The sequence below is a fragment of the Suricata suricatta genome, chromosome 6, assembly GCF_006229205.1.
Source record: "Suricata suricatta isolate VVHF042 chromosome 6, meerkat_22Aug2017_6uvM2_HiC, whole genome shotgun sequence".
In the NCBI taxonomy this organism is placed as follows: domain Eukaryota; kingdom Metazoa; phylum Chordata; class Mammalia; order Carnivora; family Herpestidae; genus Suricata; species Suricata suricatta.
This window is the reverse complement of record NC_043705.1, coordinates 121,826,865-121,845,560: the sequence shown is the minus strand read 5'-3', so window position 1 is coordinate 121,845,560 and position 18,696 is coordinate 121,826,865. Positions and strand designations below refer to the sequence as shown.

The 18,696-nt window shown below is 43.9% G+C and overlaps 1 protein-coding gene and 1 long non-coding RNA gene across 7 annotated transcripts in view; both read left to right on the top strand.

Annotated features, from left to right (window-relative positions):
• RAI14 (retinoic acid induced 14) overlaps positions 1–18,696 on the top strand; it is a 151,838-nt gene that overhangs the window by 33,918 nt on the left and 99,224 nt on the right. The gene's annotated exons all lie outside the window — the stretch shown is intronic.
• The window catches only part of LOC115293241, a 19,092-nt gene continuing 8,701 nt past the window's right edge, over positions 8,306–18,696 (top strand). Inside the window, exon 1 of the long non-coding RNA XR_003909438.1 lies at positions 8,306–8,341. This is a non-coding gene — a long non-coding RNA (uncharacterized LOC115293241). The remainder of the gene's footprint in view (positions 8,342–18,696) is intronic.

The following is an 18,696-nucleotide window of genomic DNA, read 5'->3' as shown; positions in this document are numbered from 1 at the left end:
GGTGAGGGGAGCAGAGGAAATTGTTATGTTGGGGCCAGAAAATATCAGATGGCTTTTGACATTTGATCAGAATATCAGATTTTGGGTCTGTTTGTCCATTTGTTAGTCAGCCATGTGATAATAGCTAACTACTAGGAAGTATTTACCCAGTGTCAGGTACCATGCAAAGTTCATTGTGTAAAATTCATTAATCTTGCCACAAACCTTATGTGGTAGGTATTACCGTTAGGCTCATTTTATAGATGAAAAGACTGAGACCTAGAGAGGTCTGGTAACTTGTTTGGGTGTTTAGAGCTCTACTTTGTATGATCAGTTTTTCTGCTGCGAGAGCCCTGTTACAGAGCACAGGCTTCCTAAAAAGAAATTTGGATGAAGATTTGACTTCAAAAACCATTTCATCCAGACAGCTGCTTGGAAAGTGACTTTGGACCCAGGCTGGTGGCCTTGCGCAAGTCACCTACCTTTCCTGACCTTATGATTACACACCGGAAAAGTGGAGAAAATAACGTTAGCTTTACAGAGTTGTTGTGAAGGTTGGATGTGCTAACGTATGTAAGACCCATATCTTAGGGCCTGATATTCAGGAAATGCTTGGTAAACATTGACTCCCTTCTCTTAATCAGAAGCCCAGAATCCAAAGCAGGGTTTGAAAAGTGTCTATGCTCAGGAGGGCAGAATAATCTGGTAATAGCTGCTGCCTCTCAGGAGGGAAACTGAGAGCTGGGAGTGGGTGGGGGAGGTCAGCTTGCTTTGCAGTGTGTGCCTTTTGGGTTGAATTGTTTTGGTATCGTGTATGTGCACACGCAAGTCACTTATTACATGAAAAACAGTTACATTAGCTGAGCTGTAATCACTGTAATCTTTACCTGATGCAAGTGGTCTTTCGGAAATAACCATCCTAAACCAGCTGCCATCACATTTTCCTGCTTGTCTTTGTGTGAGGCTGGAGGGAGAAGAGGGAAGAAGGACTTCTTTGTATTTCTGGGGGGTAGGAAGCAGGATAGCAGATCGTGTTCGTGCTTTCATAAAGAGGAGGCAGGTGACCGGCTGGGATGATCACGTGTCAGTCAGCCTGTGTCTGGGAGGTCCGCAGCCAGATCACTTTGAGGCCGTTGAGAGCAAAAACCCAGGAATGAAAAAGGACAAGCAAGAGTGACCCAAAGGAGACCCCTGTGGATGGGTTCAAGGTCACCATGCTGCTCCTGGACCATCATGCTGGTAAAGATTTAATCCAAGTGTCCTTTCTGGAGCACTTGACTCCGATGGCTACCAAGTCAAGGGTAGGTTTATGTGAGTATAATACGGGGATGAGCCCAATTCTGTGGGTTAGAAACTGTCATTGTCTAGTTGCCTTAGTCCCTAAAAATACTTGGAAACCTACAATAACCCATAGAGGCTGAAGAGAATTATGAAGCTAAGCCCTTACCCTTTGGTAGATGACATTTTTCAGTTCACACGGGTGATTTTATGTTGGGCATCCTTAAACTTGGGTTAGATACTAGCGAGCATATAGGAGAAATGTGAGGTATGCTTCTTGTGTTTTAAGAAGGTCACAAACCAAGGTGGGAGGAGAAAACTTACATGCAGGAAATAACTCTGGCAAAATACCAATCACATGTACTAGAGAGAGTAAAGGGATGACATGACCCCTTGTTAAGTTGCAGGGTCTGGACGATTCATGCTATCGATTTTCAGAGGTGAATCCCTGGAAATGGGAACCATCAGGGAGCTTGCAGAGGGGGAGCTTGTCCTGGGCCTTGAGGCTGGGTAGGATTTGGAACGCTGGGTGGGAGAGGAGGGGAGGGTAATGCAGGGGAGCCCGCCACTGGCTCAGTTTCAAAAACTTGCCCTTGACATGCAAAATAGTAATACTTTAAGAGCCCAGCAGAGTGCCCACGGCAGGACTCCGAGTCTTTTAATAAAAACACTATAAATTTTTATTCTAGTTTTAAAAATGGATATACTTGACTTTTATGCTTATAAAATGAGCACAGAGCTTTAAATCATCATTATTTATATCTTCGATGACTATAGTCTGAAAGTGGCTTCTTTACCTCTTCGCGTATTTGCAGCAACTAGTACGTGGTTCCACATGGAAAAATGAGCTGTCATCATGAGAAACGAGGCCAAGAAGTTTGGGGTTTCCCTTTGTTAATAAAATGCTCAGGCTTCTGGAATTTCTTTGCGAATGCCAATTTTTAGTGCCTTGAGTGAAATGGGTGGAGGTTGAGGGATGGGAAATGGGATTGAAAGATCTGTGTGACAAATCTTGAGCAATGCCTCTCAAACACGATTGAGGCCTTCAGAGTGTACTCTGTGGGTGTGTGTTTAATTTTATGTAAGATTTGTTTCCAATTATGTTATTCATTGTAATAGGGAAACAGCGGACATTCCATTAAAAAAAAAATCAAGGCAGCCAGTTAAAAATGGCTGGCTCCATTAGATATTAAATTAGCAGTATTCTTTTAGGGTGTAGCTGCTAACGATGACGGCGTTCAGCCAAAGAAATGCACGCGCCCCGTGAATCTTGAGGAACCAGACGTATGTTGCTCAGACAGGTGTTTGAATTTGTTGCCTGTAGAGAGAACTGGTCTTGTGAAGGTCGATGATGCCATCTCTGCCAAGGTATTTTTTCAGGGAGTGTTGGGTCATTTGTAATAAGTTTTTACAGATGCCCAAGTCTCCCTTACACACACACACACATGCACACATGCGCCGTGGGAGTATTTAAAGTCCAAGTCTCTGTTGACAGAGGGACCTTGGCCAAATCTACCATAAAGCTGAGTCTCTCTCTCTCTCTCTTTTTTTAAAAATAACTATAATGTCAAAATACATCAGAGGTGACCTTTTTTTGGGTTGGAGGTATGAGACGCTCATAAACTTCTGGGGAGAAACTCAGTCAGGTTTGTGTCACAGTACATATTTTCCAGGTCTTGTCAGCCCTTCCTAATGGGGAATCTGCCTGCTGCCTGATTTCACCTTGTGTTAGTTTCCTAGGGTTGCTGTAAACACAGACCCAGTGGCTTAAACAACTGAAATGAATGTATTTCCTCACACTTCTGGAGGCTGGAAATTTGAGGTCAAGGTGTAGACAGGGCTCGTTCTTGGGACAGCTGCGAGGACAAATCTATTCCAACCTCTCCTGGCTGTTCCTGCTTTTCTGGCCATCACCGGCTTGTAGATGCATCACCTGATTGCCGCCTTTCTCTCCACTTGCCCTTTCTCTCTTGCGTGTCTCTGTGTCCAGATTTCCCCTTTTTAGGAAGACACGATCCTGTTGGATTAGAGCCCACGCTAATGACCTCATTTTAAATTTGCTTACCTCTGTAAAGACCCTGTCTCCAGATCAGGTCCTATTCTGACTGACTACAGACTTCACCTTACCAGCTCTGGTTGGGGAAGTGGGGGGAACGGAACACAGTTTAACCCAAAGCGTACTTCCTGGCTTTCCCATCCCAGAGAAGTTTCTCGGAAGCCTTGCTCCCACCCCACCCTCCAACCCCCCAGCCACCTCAGGATGCATGCTCATGACTTCAGTGCCATAGTTTCTTTATCTCATGGACTATTTTCTGTGTCTAATAGAGGAAGGCCAGAGTATCACAGTTTTCTAGTCTGCCTAGTACATAATGTGAATAGCCAGAGTAAACACGTATTTATCACTGACCTACAGCAGAAAGAAGAAGAGGTCTTATTTGTCCCATGCTGACTGTGTGCCAGGCACTGTACCAAGCTCAGCCCCTGCTCTTCCTCCTGTAATGCTAACCAGACTTTTTCCAGTAGAGACCATTGTTATAATAACGTTCTACAGAGGAAGAAATTAAGGTCAAGGGGAGTGGAGGAGCTTGCTCACAAAGTCACACATCTGATGAGCGGCAGAGAGATCTGACCCCGGTTTCTCCTGCCACCAGAGCCTGCACCGTCACCCGGGGCACACGCTTGCTGACACGGGGCATTCTCATTCCTAAATTCCAAAGCCTTACACTGCAATGCCTGCATTGTATGAACGCTCCCGAAGTGACTGAGCTCGCCAACATCCTTGTCATTCCTGTGCCAGAGCAGGGTCTGGGGAGATCTTGGGTTGTTTGTTTCCTGGGAGGCAAAATAGGCTTCAGCCTTAACTTCGAAAGCAAGAGAGAACAGATGCTACTTCCACTCTTCCCCAGAGTGGATAAAAACGTCTATACCTAAAAACAAAAAACGTGTGCTTCTAAGCAGAGCCTCATTGCTGGCTACTTGGATCCAGCTTTATTTTAGTTCTCCCGGACAGTAAGTCCAGGAACTCTTGGTTAAACCTGATCCATTCCAGATGCAGCTGGAGACAAATAGGAAATTCAGAAACTGGCCCGTGCACTTGGGGAAATCTGATCGTCTACGCAAGCAGTGAATCACTTTTTTCTGAATTAATTACCTAATCATTTGGAGCTCTTGCGGACCTCAGTGTTTTTGTGTGACAAATTCTTGTATGTATCTTCCCATTGGGAATGAAGTACGAATTCCTTCTGAATTCATCCTGTGGTGCTTCTCAGTTGAGTTTCCACCCAAAGATCTTTTCTGTATAGAGGCGGTTATTTCCATTTTTTATGACACCAGGGGTCCGCATTAGCGAAAGGCCAGCAACTCTACAAAAATGACGTGACTCGCCTTGACTTTCCTTTTGCATGAGGTCCTACCTTGTTTTAAACGAGGGAAGTCTGCATTTTGTGATGACCTTGGCTGTCCAACTAGAGGGTGATTTCATGTTAATGAAAAATATTTTAACTTTTTGGCAGTATTGTCTGAAAGGATTTCTTTTTAATTTTCTTGGGAGGCCAAATGATCTTGTGGTCTCTACCTTCTGCCTTTCCCCTGGGCTGCTCCGTAGGCTAGATGGCTGGGAGATGGAGAGATTTATAACATGGGAATAGAACAAGGAAAACCCCGAAGAGCCACATGTTCTTGGATGGGCGTGTTCTGAGATGTGTTTCCCCATGCTGGGAACATGGCTGTGGCGATTTTTCAAACTGGGGCTACTTTTTTGGTGGCTTTTTCATAGGAGTCCACCTGACTTCATGGAGCTGTCCATTCTTTGAAGGGTGTTTCATAACTAAGAAGCTGCAGGGACCTCTCTGAGATCCAATAGACAGATTTATTATGATATGGGATAAGTTGTTATGACAAAATACCCTGAAATCAAATAAGCTAGAAGTTGTTTTCTTTCTTTTTCTTAAATTGTTTTGTTTTATTTTGTTTTTTTCTGGAGAGAGCGCATGAACAGGTGAGGGGCAGGGGAGGCAGAGGATCCGAAGCTAGCTCCACGCCGACAGGAGTGAGCCCAGCGTGAGGCTAGAACTCATGAACTGTGAGATCATGACTGGAGCCGAAGTTGGTTGCTCAACTGACTGAGACACCCCAGTGCACCTAGAAGTTGTTTTCTTAAGTTAAAGTTTCAAAAACTCAAGGGCCAGCAGGATAGCTCTGCTCTGTAGATGCATCCGGGGACCCAGGTCCTTCTATAATGTCCTTTTGCTACCATCCAGAGCTGCACTGTGCGTTGCAGTAGCCAATGGCCACTTGTGGCCCTTGAGCATTTTGAGATGTGGCTAGTCCAATTGAGATATGGTATTCCGTAACTGTAAAATATGCACCAGACTTTAAAGGCTTAGTACCAGAAAAGGACTGTAAAATGTTACTATTTTTTTCATAATTAGACGTGGAAGTGCTAATCTTCTGGATTTATTGGGTTAAGTAAATATATTAAAATTCATTTTACCTGCTCCTTTTTAGTTTTTAAATACAACTCCTAGGAACTTTATTTTTTTTTATTTTAAAAGAGAGCACGTAAGTGAGGGAGGGGGCAGAGGGAGAGAGAGAATCCCAACCAGGCTCCACACTTAGCATGGCACCTGATGCCAGGTTCAACCCTGGAATCTTGATCTGAGCTGAAATCAGGAGTCAGATGCCCAACCCACTGAGCCACCCAGGCACCCCAAATATGGCTCCTAGAAACTTTAAAGTCTTGCATTGTAATACTTTTGGATAGTGCGGTCTAGGATGCTGTTCATGTTGCTTTTTTTTTCTCTGTCTCCTTAAGACTTGAATAGAGAGAATAGAACACAAGCATTTTCCTTTTGAAAAGCTGTGACCCTGCAGGGGTGCAGACCCTTGCCCTCAGATGGAACCGTCCAGAGCTTGGTCACATGCCCCTACCTAGCTACAGGAGAGGCAGGACACTTGTCCTCTAGCTAGTGTCCACCATACTGGCTAAATCCAGAGAGGCAAGAAGGGAATGGACCTTGGAGAAGATGAACTCAGTGCTATGGTTGAGTTTCCAGCCCCCACTCTTGCCCCCCAAAATATATATTGAAGTTCTAACCTCCAGTATCTCAGAATGTGACCTTATTTGAAAATAGGATCTTTACAGAAATAATCAAATTAATAAAAAAAAAATGGGGTCGTTAAGGTAAGCCGTAATGCAGTATGACTGGTGTCCTTATACAAAGCAGAAATCTGGACACACAGACAGACATGCACAGAGGGAAGACTGAAGGACACAGGGAGAGCGATGTGCAATGATGAAGGCAGAGGTGTAGATGGTGCCTAAAAGCCAAGAAACGCTAGAGATCACCAGCAAACGACCCCAATTGAGGAAAGAGGCATGAACAGGTTCACCTTTGCAGCCCTCAGAAGAAGCCCTGTGGAAACCTTGATCTCTAGCCTCCAGGACTGTAAGACAATACATTTCCATTCAATTTGGGGTACCTTTTTGTAGCAGCCCTAGAAAACGAATATACTCAGCCACAGATGATTTCCACCATGAGCCTCCGTTTGGGAGATGGATGATAAAGGTGTGCCAAATGTTCTTAGCTTTGATTACTTCCATCCCAGAAGGGAATAGAGGTTGCTCTTTGCCAATTCCCCAAGGTCCTGCTGGTGTAAGACTATTGCAGCATGCACTGTGCTGTTTCAGTGAAATTAAATGCCTTTTCCATGTTAGAAATGGAAACTGCCCCTGAGTGTTACAATTGATGACATGGGGTTATCAGGCTTTCTTCTGAGTTAAGTAATATGTTGTGTGACCTGCCTTGATAAGATGTGGGATTAATAGGGCCCTGATTAAGAATACCATTTTATAGCCATCATTTTGGGGCTGCATACACAGATAGGACTCTGTCCAGACCTGATCCACACCTTCAGAGGAAAGTTTGGGAATGATGTCAGCCTACAATTACACGCTATAAATTAATTTTATGTTATACCAAATGTATGCATTCAGTCAACATGCACTTTACGAACCTGTGAAATCTAAGGAGTCTTGTGTTGGTTCATTTCCTCTTACCATGTATGCCACCCTGAGTCTCAAATTGTGGGGCGTAGAATTCTGAGCAAAGGTTTAGATTTGTTCCAAAAGAACTTAAAATAGTGGCATTGCCATTTCCCAGGCAGAGAGCTTTCTTGACATAACCTAAGATCATATTTTTCCTGCAGCTGCAGTCCCTTCTTGATTCATACCTGGTTTATTTTTTTTATTCTTTTCTACTACTTCTGCTTGCAAAGCCCCATCTTACTCTTCATGCGCTTGTTCTGTTAGATGTTTGAACCCAAATTCAGGGCACTATACTTATCCCAGTTAAATTTTATTTTGTTTGATAAGTCTATTGCTCCAGGTTTTGCATCATTTTAAATTCTGATTCTTATAATCACACTGAGTCATCTATAAATTTGTTAGGCATGCCTATTTAATTTAGTCATTATCGTGTTGCACAGCTCTGCCTTCAGAAATACATTTTATATATAGTTATATTTTATGTATCTCTAGATCCAGATCCCAAATAATGTGGATTAAGGCATTGTCATTGTCCATTTGGAAGGATGTCAATTTGTGTGTTTTCTGTGTACACATATACACAGTGCTATATATCTATGTTATAACGACTGACCTCCTTCCAAATGGACACAGTCTGTGGGGGTCTGGGTATAGCTAACCCATTCTACTATTTCTCAGTCCTACTTTCTATCTTGTCCCAGTTTTGTCTCTTACTGCCTACGTGAAATTAGGAAAGTTACATAATCTCTCTGATCTTCAGTTTTCTTATCTGTAAGCCAGGGTGATGTGGCACCTCCCTTAGCATCATCACGAGGATTAGGATAAAATCTGGCACACTAAAGCTGATGATATCAGTTACCCCAGTGCCTAACACAGTGCCCGGCATTAGTAGGTCCTTGGCAATGTGGGATGAATGCATGTCTCTAGGCAACACTGTGACTGATGTGCGTGAAACAGTTACAGCTGGACAAGGCTTGTGACATTTACAAGGACATCAGGAGTGCAGATGATAAATCCCATATGAGTTTCCCAGAGGAGGTGAACTTGGGGCTGGGGTTCTTGACTGGGTAGGTTAGGTTACCAGAAAAAACCAGTACTGGTGGGGACTGGGTGGGGGAGGGACCCTAACTGAAGAGGGAGATGAACATGAACAAAGAACAGGAAATAAAGTCAGATGATGGGAGGGATGGACCGCATAGCCCTGGAAGCTGGGGGTGGGTGGGTGAAACTAAAGAATGAGGTTTAATGAGGATTGTATTTTGGGTGGACGGACAAAGGGGGTTTTGAGAAACTAACCAGAGAAAAGGGCCAGGACTAGGGCCAAGGCTGGGGTGAAGGCTGCTCTGGGGAGGGGGTGTGGGTGTAGATGAAGAGCAGGGAGGAAATCTGGATTCCTGTTAACACACCAAGGCCACACCCTGTTCTGGGCATGCCAGCCAAGTATAAGTGCCTCTCGTCTCCTGAGAAATCCAGTGTGGGCTTATTGTACTTGTGTTTCACTAAGCAGTTTGGTGGGAAGAGATGGTAGGAAGCTTTACAAAGGAAAAAAAAATCTGGGGCGCCTGAGTGGCTCATTTGGTTGGTTTTGGCTCAGGTGGTCATCTCCCGGTTTGTGAGTTCTAGCCCCTCATCTGCCTCTGCTGTCAGCGCAGAGCCCGCTTTGGATCCTCTGTCCCCCTCTCTCCCGGCCTCACCCCAACTTGCACTGTCTCAAAAATAAACATTAAAAAATCAGAATCTACTGATTAAAAAAAAGTGGAGACATTTACATAACATTAGAATGCACCTCTGTGTCAGGCATTGTCTAAGCAACATAACAAAGTGTGATTTATTCCCCTTTATTAGAGAATTAGCACTTTTACCCCCACTTTACAGAGGAGAAAACTGTGACACATAGTAACTTGCTGTGTTAGTTTGCTGGCACTGCCATACCAAAGTAAAACACTTTGTTTATACGAAGTATAGAGTGGCTTAAGCACTGAGGATGTCTCATTTCACAGGTCGGGCTAGGCAGCTGGGATCAAGGGGAGGAGGTGTGAGGCTCGAAGGAGAAGCTGCTCTACGCTGCTGGGGGCTTTCTGGCAGTCTTTGCTTTTTCCTGGGCTAACCTCTGCCTTCATCTTCTCATGGAGTCCCCCTCTTTGTATCTCTGTCCAAACATGTGCTTTTTATCAGGACACCAGTCATATTGGGTTAGGGTCCCACCTTCCCCCAGAATGGCTTCATCTTCACTAGTTACATCTGTCACAGATGTGTCTAAGCCATTGTGAGGTGTACTGGGTGAGTATTAGGACTTCAACGTGAATTAGGGGATTCAACCCATAATTGAACTAAACCGTAATTCGGTTCAACTCCTAGCACTCGTCAGATCGCAGAGGTGAGGTAGGAGCCAGGACTCGTCCCTGGGGACTCCGGCTCCAGAAGGCGCACCTGCCCGCCCTGTCTGTGGTTGCCGTGTGTTCAAGCTTCTGCCCTCAGGGACACAAAACACGATTCCAGCCAATCAAGTAAAGGCCTGTAACTGGGTTTCAGATTCTCCTTTACAATTTTCCAGTGACCACTAACAGGCGATAATCACTCACGGGTAAACTTTGACCAAAACATGTTCCAGTGAAACCAGCTAGCCAGATGCACGCACAGGACTTGTTTGGAAGCGTTTGGGGACAGAGATCCGAGCTGGGTGGAGAACATGGAAAGCAAAGTGGTTAGACCTGTTTGGGGAGGGATGGGGCATTAGAGGGGAGGCCCTCAGAGGCAAACTGGACCCTGAGACTTAAGGAATGTTTGTATCATTTTCTGGCGTGAAGATAACAAAGGGCACTCCTTAGACCGGGTTGGTTGTGCTTGGGAAGGTTTGTGGCACAGCTGTCCCTGTGGTGGCTCTGGCACTGTGACAGGTGTCGGGGCCCCGGCTGTGCTCCGGGAATAGTGGGAAAGGGGGTGGTTTAGGTTCAGTGAGTAATGAGCGTCTGGTACTATAGGTTCCTGCCTTTTTGAGTGTTACTTGTAAAGTGACGTCCGCCCTTCCCCCACAGTGAACATGTGGATTCGAGTGGCAGGTGGCAGTCTGGGTCCTGATAGGATGAAATCATGGTCCCTGCTTAGTCTGCAGCATCTAGACCAGTTCCGGGCACCAGGCACTGTGTGGAGTGAATGAGTAAGAACCGCATGAAAATACAGTTCATCGTCACTCCTCATTTCCCTGGCCCCTCTTGGTTCAATATTTACTATTCTCCCCATGTCCTGGACCGGAAACAAGGGCAGGAGGATTTTCTGAATGGATTCCCTTTAGCATCGTCTGAATGTCCTCTCGGCTGCTTTGATCGTGTTCTGTGCCATTAATGAGTATTATGGGAAGGCCCGGCCCTTAGGTACAATCCACTCTGTGAAATGATTTTGGATCCAAGGCTCCTTAGCTCACGTGCTTTGAGAGCCACATGACCAGTCATGAGCTTTGGTGTAGGCCAATGAACTAGCCCGTGTTCCACAGGTGAAAACTACCCACTTTGAGACCCAAGTGTTGTTATGAGCAGGCCTGCTTGTTACCAGAAACAAAACACCTCCTGGGCCCTGGTTATGGGGGGGGTGGGGGGGGGCTCCCCCGGCCTCGCTGAAAGGATGCTGGGATTCTGACTCCATTTTTATGGGTCAGTGACTCAATTTCTGCTGCTCAATTTTTGCTAACACTTGCTAACATTTGTCTAAAAGATTCTGGACAACTTGCTCCTAATTTTGCAAGAATTCTTCAGAATGGTCAAGTAAGCCTTGGAGACAGACACGGGTCTCCTGTTTAGGCCCCAGGTAGAATCAGTGACTGTTGCTTATCTTTGAGATTCTGATACTTTCAGGCCTGTTGTGAATCCCATTTACACATTTCACTGTTCTGCCACAAACCCGTGGTTTGTAAACAGTACTATTGGGTTAGCCCTGGTTACAATCTTTGGCCTGCTTAACGAAGCTAGGTGAAGGACGTAATCTAAAAACTGGAGTTTTTTGTAGTATTATACTACAAGGAAAAAATGGAGAGTGACACATATTTTGCAGAAGTAGGCAAATAAATTATATCCATAGAGAGGAATGTTCTAGAGTCCTTAGAAATGTTAAGCTTAAAAAATTATGTAGCAGCTGGGAAAGTGCATATGATAAATTAGGTGGAGAGAGAGTCAAGTTACAAAATTAGATGACATAATTAAAAGAAATGAAAAACACGCATATGGTGCGTATCAACACTTCTACTTAGAGGAACACTGAGGAAATAGGGATGGGCGAAAATATTTAGCTTTAAGGATATTCACCAGGGTGAATTTACCTTTAAATCTATAAAAACTGCAAATCTATTAAAACAGTTTCATGTTACTATTAAGGGATAAAAACATTAAGTGCTAAACATATTTGTGATGTTTAAAAACTTTTAATGTTTTTCTCTTTCTAGAAAAAAATCTGGAGGATATGAATAGGGATAAGAGGTCTCCAAGGGCAGATCCAAGTTCTGGGGAGCCCGCAGTTTGAAACAAAAATAGAAGAAAGTCCTTGTTTTATTTTTATTTTTTTAAATATTTTTTAACATTAAAAAGTTCTTTTAATGTTTAATTTTTTGAGAGGGAGAGACAGAGCATAAGCGGGGGTGGGGCAGAGAGAAGGGGAGACACAGAATGTGAAGCAGGCTCCAGGCTCTGAGCTGTCAGCACAGAGCCCCATGCGGGGCTCAAACCCACAAACCATGAGATCATGACCTGAACCAAAGTCGGCTGCTTAACTGACTGAGCCACCCAGGCACCCCATCAAAAAATAGAAAATGTGGCTTACATTAGATTTCTCTTGGAAAACGCTGTATTAGATCCTGACAAGAAAACAAAAGTGAAAGAGCAAACTTCACATCTATAAGCCTGGGAGTGAAGGGACATTAATCACCTGTCATCTCCTTCCCTCAGCACAGTCAGGCCCCTGTCTTGATGCTCGGGAGGTAGTCAGCTCACTTGGGTTCTGCCCTTGTGGGACCAGTTTATGGCCCTCTGATGTATGCAGGCCACCTCTGTATCTGAATAAGCGATATCCTACCAGTCACCATCCAAACTGAAGAAGGATTTGAGCTGTGGCTCCTGGCTGAACAACACGGAATTTCGATGTGGAGTTTCCCAAAGAAATGCATTTTTTAAAATGTGATTTTGGCCTTTGTGTTTTGTTTCTGTTAAGTGTTCTCGTAGCCTAGGAATGTAAGTGTTCCGCCCCACTGTTTCTCTGTCCATACAAGGGAGTTCCCATTCTTGGAACTCAGATTTATAACCACTTCCTTAGTTTTGTTATGCCTCCTAATATACTTTAAAAAGGGACTTGACCTTCACATAATTCATACTTTTCCTTGAAATGTTGAATCGCCCACCTCAGCAGCCTTGGTTTTGTATGATCCATGGAATGAATGTATCTTCCCATGTTAAAAGTTACTCATTAAACTGGACACAGTGAGATTTCTGATAAGGTAAACATAAATATAATATCACTTAAGGATTTTTTCCCCTACTTTTATGATTTTCCCCATATTTGCTGGGCCCTTACTCAAATATCTCAGGCTGACTAATGGATTAGTGGTTGATATTTAGACACTATGTTGACCTTTTATTTTTAACTTTATTCTGAAGGAGGGGGCGCATGTGCACAAGTGGGGGAGGGGCAAAGGGAAAGAGAGAAGGAATCCCAAACAGATTCTGCACCATGGACACAGAGTCTGATGTAGGGCTCAAACTCACAAACTGTGAAATCGTGACCTGAGCCAAGATCAAGAGTCAGAAGCTTAACGACTGTGCTACCCAGGCTCCCCAGAGACACTATGTTGACATTGTAAAGGTGATACTTGAGGCCCAGAGTTCTGGATTTGTGGAAGGCATTTTTCATTTCAGAATCCCGTTGTATTGGTGTCGGGCCTGTTGTCATTATGCTCCAGGACAGAGTCGTAAGTAAGCTTTTTATTCCCGATCTGTGCCTTGCACTCTTGCTGGCTCCTATTACAGCAGGAGTGTTTTCTCAGCTTGAAAGGCCAGGTTATCCACGCCATCTAACGGGCACAGAGGTCATGCTTGTGCCCCTCTGGATATGCAACGTGTGGTTCTTTGACCTTGAACTTTGGGCTGTGGCTTGCATTTCACCGGAAGTATCCTCTTTCTGCAGCAGAAAAACTTTTCATGTTCTTAACAAGAGGCGGTAACTCAATCAAGACCTCCAACTTTCAGCACCCCCCCATCAATTATAGCATATTAAGACATGATAAATATGTAAAACATGAGGCCAGCGAGGCGAAGAGTCAGGCTCCACGTCTTACTGTTTCTTCCGGATGGCGTCAAGACTTGGCAGGCGATTTTGTGGACAGAACGCTGGCTGCATTACTGATCTTGGCTCTGCCAGTGCATGTGTGAGGCTCCTGCAAGTCCATGCCCCTCCCGGGGCTTCCGCGTGGGTAAAATAAGATGCTCTCCAAAGTCTTATTAAGCTTTAAAGTTCTGTGTTTCCTGTTCAGGCCTCTTTCCAACCCCCTCTGCTCCCATCCATCTCTGTGTCCACTGGTAATTGCTTCTGTAATGGAGTCCGAGTGCAGTACATTTATTTTTACTGGAGTTGTGCAGAGTCCCACGGGCATCTGGAAAAAAGAATACACTTCTTATCTGGAGCGTGTTCAAGGCTCCCTCCATACCACTCAGAGTATCTTCCTCTTCCTCTTGCCCATGACATTTCTTGTAATCTCCATTGGCTAAGGACAAACAAGAGGAAAGAATGCGATCCTATTGTATATGGTGGTTATAATGGCCTTCTTTGAAATATGCAGGTTTTTTTCACGTTTCCTTAAGCACAAAGCAGAGCTGTAGACAGGAAATCTGTCTCTGACCTTATGTCCAAAAGGAAAATCAAAGCTTTGAACAAATGTCAAGGGGAGAGAGATTGAGGCAGGAAGAGAGGGAGAGGAAGGAAGGAAGAAAAAGGCTCTTGATGCCTTCTTTGTCTACTGTATTTATGAAGTTTTGTTTCTGAAGTGGAAGAAGGAAAAGTTAGCTTGTCAGGAAATTAGGTGGTATACAAAAAAGATAAGCTGCCCTCTGACTTTTACATACATATAATTCAAGATATAATTCAACATACTTTTTAGAACCATAGTTAAAGTAACAAAACAGCTAAGAAAGAAGTTTTCGTGTTTTTAAGAAGTGTGCGGAATTCTGGCCGTATACTCGTGTCCGCTGTAAAAGAACTACAAGCAGTTACATTGCCCCTTTTACCAAAACAAAAAATTCTCTTAAATTCATTTAGAACATATTTCATTGGTGGTGAGTATTTTTGGCTGTAGATATGTGGATATTTTGCCAAGTTGCAATAGTGAAAAATCAGTTGCTTTTTCTCTTTAATCTGCAATAAGATTTTACTTTCTATTAAAACCTTATAAGGGGTAGGATTGAATATAAATGACAGTTATGCCGCAGATAAAATTAGACTCCTGAGAGCCTGCGTGGGGTCATTTGGTAAAACACTGCCCATCAAGTAGTGATGGAATGATTATTCATGTAGAAATTTGATTTCTACAAAGTCAGCTTTCAGAAGCAATGGCTACTTATGTCAACTTCACAGAGGATGTGTTTCCTCAGTATTTTGGAGTTAGAGGGTGTCTCTTGTTTGGGAAAAAACCAAAAACCTTTATCTCTATAAACGTGGGCAGTTGATCTTAACTTCCTCTGCACATTAAAATTACCTGGGGAGTTAAAACAACAACCAACTATTACTGTTCTTCATTCTATCTCCCCCCAAACTCCCACCTACTCCCAAAACAGCTGAATCCAAATTTCTGGAGAGGAGCCTGGCCTGGGTATTTTTAAGGCTTGAAGACTATCCTGAGCAGAAAGTGTTTAGAATCTGGCTAACAAGCAGTCATGTAGTAAGGAAGCATCGTTGTAGATACCCTGCTCTACGAGGCATCAGAATACCCGTGCTTGTCATTAGTAAGTGGAGGAACCTGGGTTTCAGACCATCCTGGAGAAAGTAAGTGCGATTTAAAGTCTGGTTTGAGGGCAATTTAAATCATTTTCATGTGGTCCTGCATTTGTAGTTCTTTTGTTCTCCATTCAGAGTTGTGTAGGCCGATAGCTTCAGTTTTAAACCGAGACGATTGAATTTGACCTTGGTGAGGAAATGCATCCCCACTAACCAACTGTTCATTGACTAGGGCTGAAATAACAAAGTACCGTAAACTGGGTCATGGCATAGATGCAAGAAAAGTGTTTTGCCTCACAGTTGTGGAGGCTAGACATCCAAAGTCAAGATGGCCGCAGGGCCATGTTCCCTCTGAAACCTGTCCTCCTTGCTCCCCCCCCCCCATTTCCGGTAGTCTGCAGCCGTATCCAGCAGCCTGGTTTACAGTGCTAGGGCCCCACTCCTCATCTTCACCAGGCCGGCTTCCCTCATGCCTGGCTGTCTCTGTCCAAATTTCCCATTTTAAGAAGGACACCAGTCATTAGATTGAAGCCTCCCTCTTGACCTCATTTTAACTTTATTTCCTCTGCAAAGACCCTATTTCCATATAAGATCACTTTCTGAGGTACTGGAGGTTAGGACTTCTTATCCTTTTTGGATAACACAATTCAAAACATAACCTTGGTAGGTGAAAAAGAATCTCCCTTTAATACATTGTATACTTTTATTCGTGACATTCCAAGAGTTCAATTCCTCACTCATAAGGAGACATCAGACTAAATATAAGTTTGGAATCTTTTTCTTTTGTGGAAAGGTCATGCCAGATATAAGCAGTTTCTGGTACCACTAAGCCCTCCCCTCCCGCCCCCTCTCCCCGATTTTCTCAGTATTAGCCTGAGCGAGGGAGCAGATGAAGTCAAAATCCCCTGCAGTCCTAGAGTTCATCCATCACATTTGTCCTTAGGTCCCCTGGGTTTCAAAGCTGCTAGGATGGTTAGAATACAAGTAACTAACACGTCCTCAGCTCCTTAGTTTGGAGGAAGAACATTGCAATGGACAGTACAACACAGTGGATTTCTAATGTTGCCAAGTCCACCGCATCTTCTTGTCTATGGTTTTACTTTAAGCCTCAGAGAGAAACCCACCTGCCCATAGGCTAACGGCCTTCAGCCAACTTCAGGCAGCCCTGACTGGACTGCTCCCTGATGCACCATGGCGTGCTAAGGAACCTGAGAGACTCCAACACTTGTCAGACTCCTATCCTACTTGGGAAAGTAAGATTGAAAAATTAGAGAACAATCATCCTGGGTGCCTGGGTGGCTCAGTCAGTCGAGCATCTGACTCTTGATTTCAGTGTAGGTCATGATTCCAGGGTCGAGTTGGAGATGCTGAGCATGGAACCTGCTTAAGATATTCTCTCCTCCCTCCTCCCTCCTCTCTGCCTCTATCCTGCCCAGGTGTTCTCTCAAATAATAATAATAATGATAATATTATAATAATAGTAATATCCTAAAGCTTTCTGTAAGGAAATGGGCTGACTTTACATGATCACATTTGTTCATGTGACAGAGATGGCTGGTTAAAGCACTTGGTTACTTGATTCATAGTTGTTTTTGTAATTCCTTTATGATGAAGCACTCTTGGTCTCTTCCCATAGGGTAGGCCCTCGACAGAAGTTGCCTCAGTATGAAAAAGAACTGAAATGCCTCTGACTGACTGCCTCTGAGGCCCCAAGGCTCAGGAATTTGCTGAGGCAGCCAAGTTGGCTGGAAGATTAGATTTCAGTGTTTCTGATACTTGCTTGATGATAAGAATCACCTAGGGTGCTTGCTAAAAACAGGGATCCCCAGGTCCTCTCCCTGGCCATTCTAGTTGAGTAGGTCTGGGTGGAGCGTGGGAATCCATATTTCAGTGAGAATCTCCTCCCACCCTTTCACCACCCATCTCTTGCAGGTGATTCTTATCAATGAGTGGGCTTGAGAGACAGGGAGCTAAATAACTTCTCACCAGCATTTGAAGGGAGTCGGAGTCTAATGTCTGTTTCCTTCCTTATGGCAGAGATTACTAGTAGACTACCCAGTATCCTTCCTCTTGTTCTTTCTTAGTGATAGAACTCCATTTAAAAAATTGGAGAAGCAGCATACCCAGCTAAAAGACCACACTTCCCAGTCTCCCCTGAGCTGGTTTCGGCTGTGTGACCAGGTCCTCATCAATGGGAAGCGACCTGGGCTGAAGAAGGGTTCTAGAAAGGCCCTTATCACTCTGCTGAAAGCAAAACATTTTTTGCCCATCTCTTCATCATTTTTTTTTTTTTACCCCTCCTAGGATGAGTACTTGATGCTTAGCATTCTAGCTGTCATTTTGGGCCCTAAGGTGATTTTTTTTTAAAGTTTATTTATTTTGAAAGAGAGCTTGCATGCAAGTGCAAGCAGGGGAGGGGCAGAGAGAGAGAGAGGAGAGAGAGAATTCCAAGCAGGCTCTACACTGACAGTGGGAGTCCAATACAGGGTTCAAAGTCATGAACCAAGAGATCATGACCGGAGCCCAAGTCAGACACTGAACTGACTGAGCCACCCAGGTGCCCCTGGGCTCTGAGGTGATCTTAAAGATGGAAGCCTTGTATTAGGTTGATGGAACAGATAGAGGGAGCCCGGATCTTAGGTGTTCTTGGGGCTGTCCTGTCAGCTCTGGGCTCCTCTCAAACTGTTTATATGTAGAGACTTTTATCTTATTTAAGCCACCATTATTTTGGGTTTTCTTTCAGGTACAGACTTAATCCTTATTGATACAACTTTACATTTGGAACTTTACATTTCCTTTAATCTAAGCTTTTGTTATTAATCAAGTCACCTAATTTCTCTGTGTCTTCAAGGTAGATTTCCTGACCCTAAAACCTACCTTCCTTCCTCCAAGAGTACAATTTGGAGTTTATACCTAAGGACCTTCTCATTTCTGAGAAGCTGGGACAAGTAGGTCCCTTAATGAGAAGAATAAATGGAGTCCTCTTGTATCCTTAGTGTCTCACAGCAACTGAAGAAAAGGAGATTTCAGTTGATTTCATGCACAAAGGAAGGAATGTTGAGTAGCAAGTAGAGGGGATTGGAGGCAAGCAAGACTGTGAGATTTTCCCTTCTTTACAATTTCCTACTCACAAGTCTGTGTATTGAGGGAGTGCAGTTGTAATGATGTGTTGTATATATACTATAAAAAATAGAAAATGTCTTATGTATGGTATTTGCTGTGCACTTAGTTATACATAGGGTGTTGCTTCAGATACTTTAGGTTGATCTCTTTAAGTAGCACCGCTGGATGTTAACAGATTTATAATCAAGAAAAATTTCCTTGTGTCAGATAAGTTTTGAAAATGTCATGCTTAGGTTTCTTTATGATAGGACTGCTCAGTGCATTTGAGGTGTTAATGTACCTTGTAAATGTCTGAGAAAGGATAA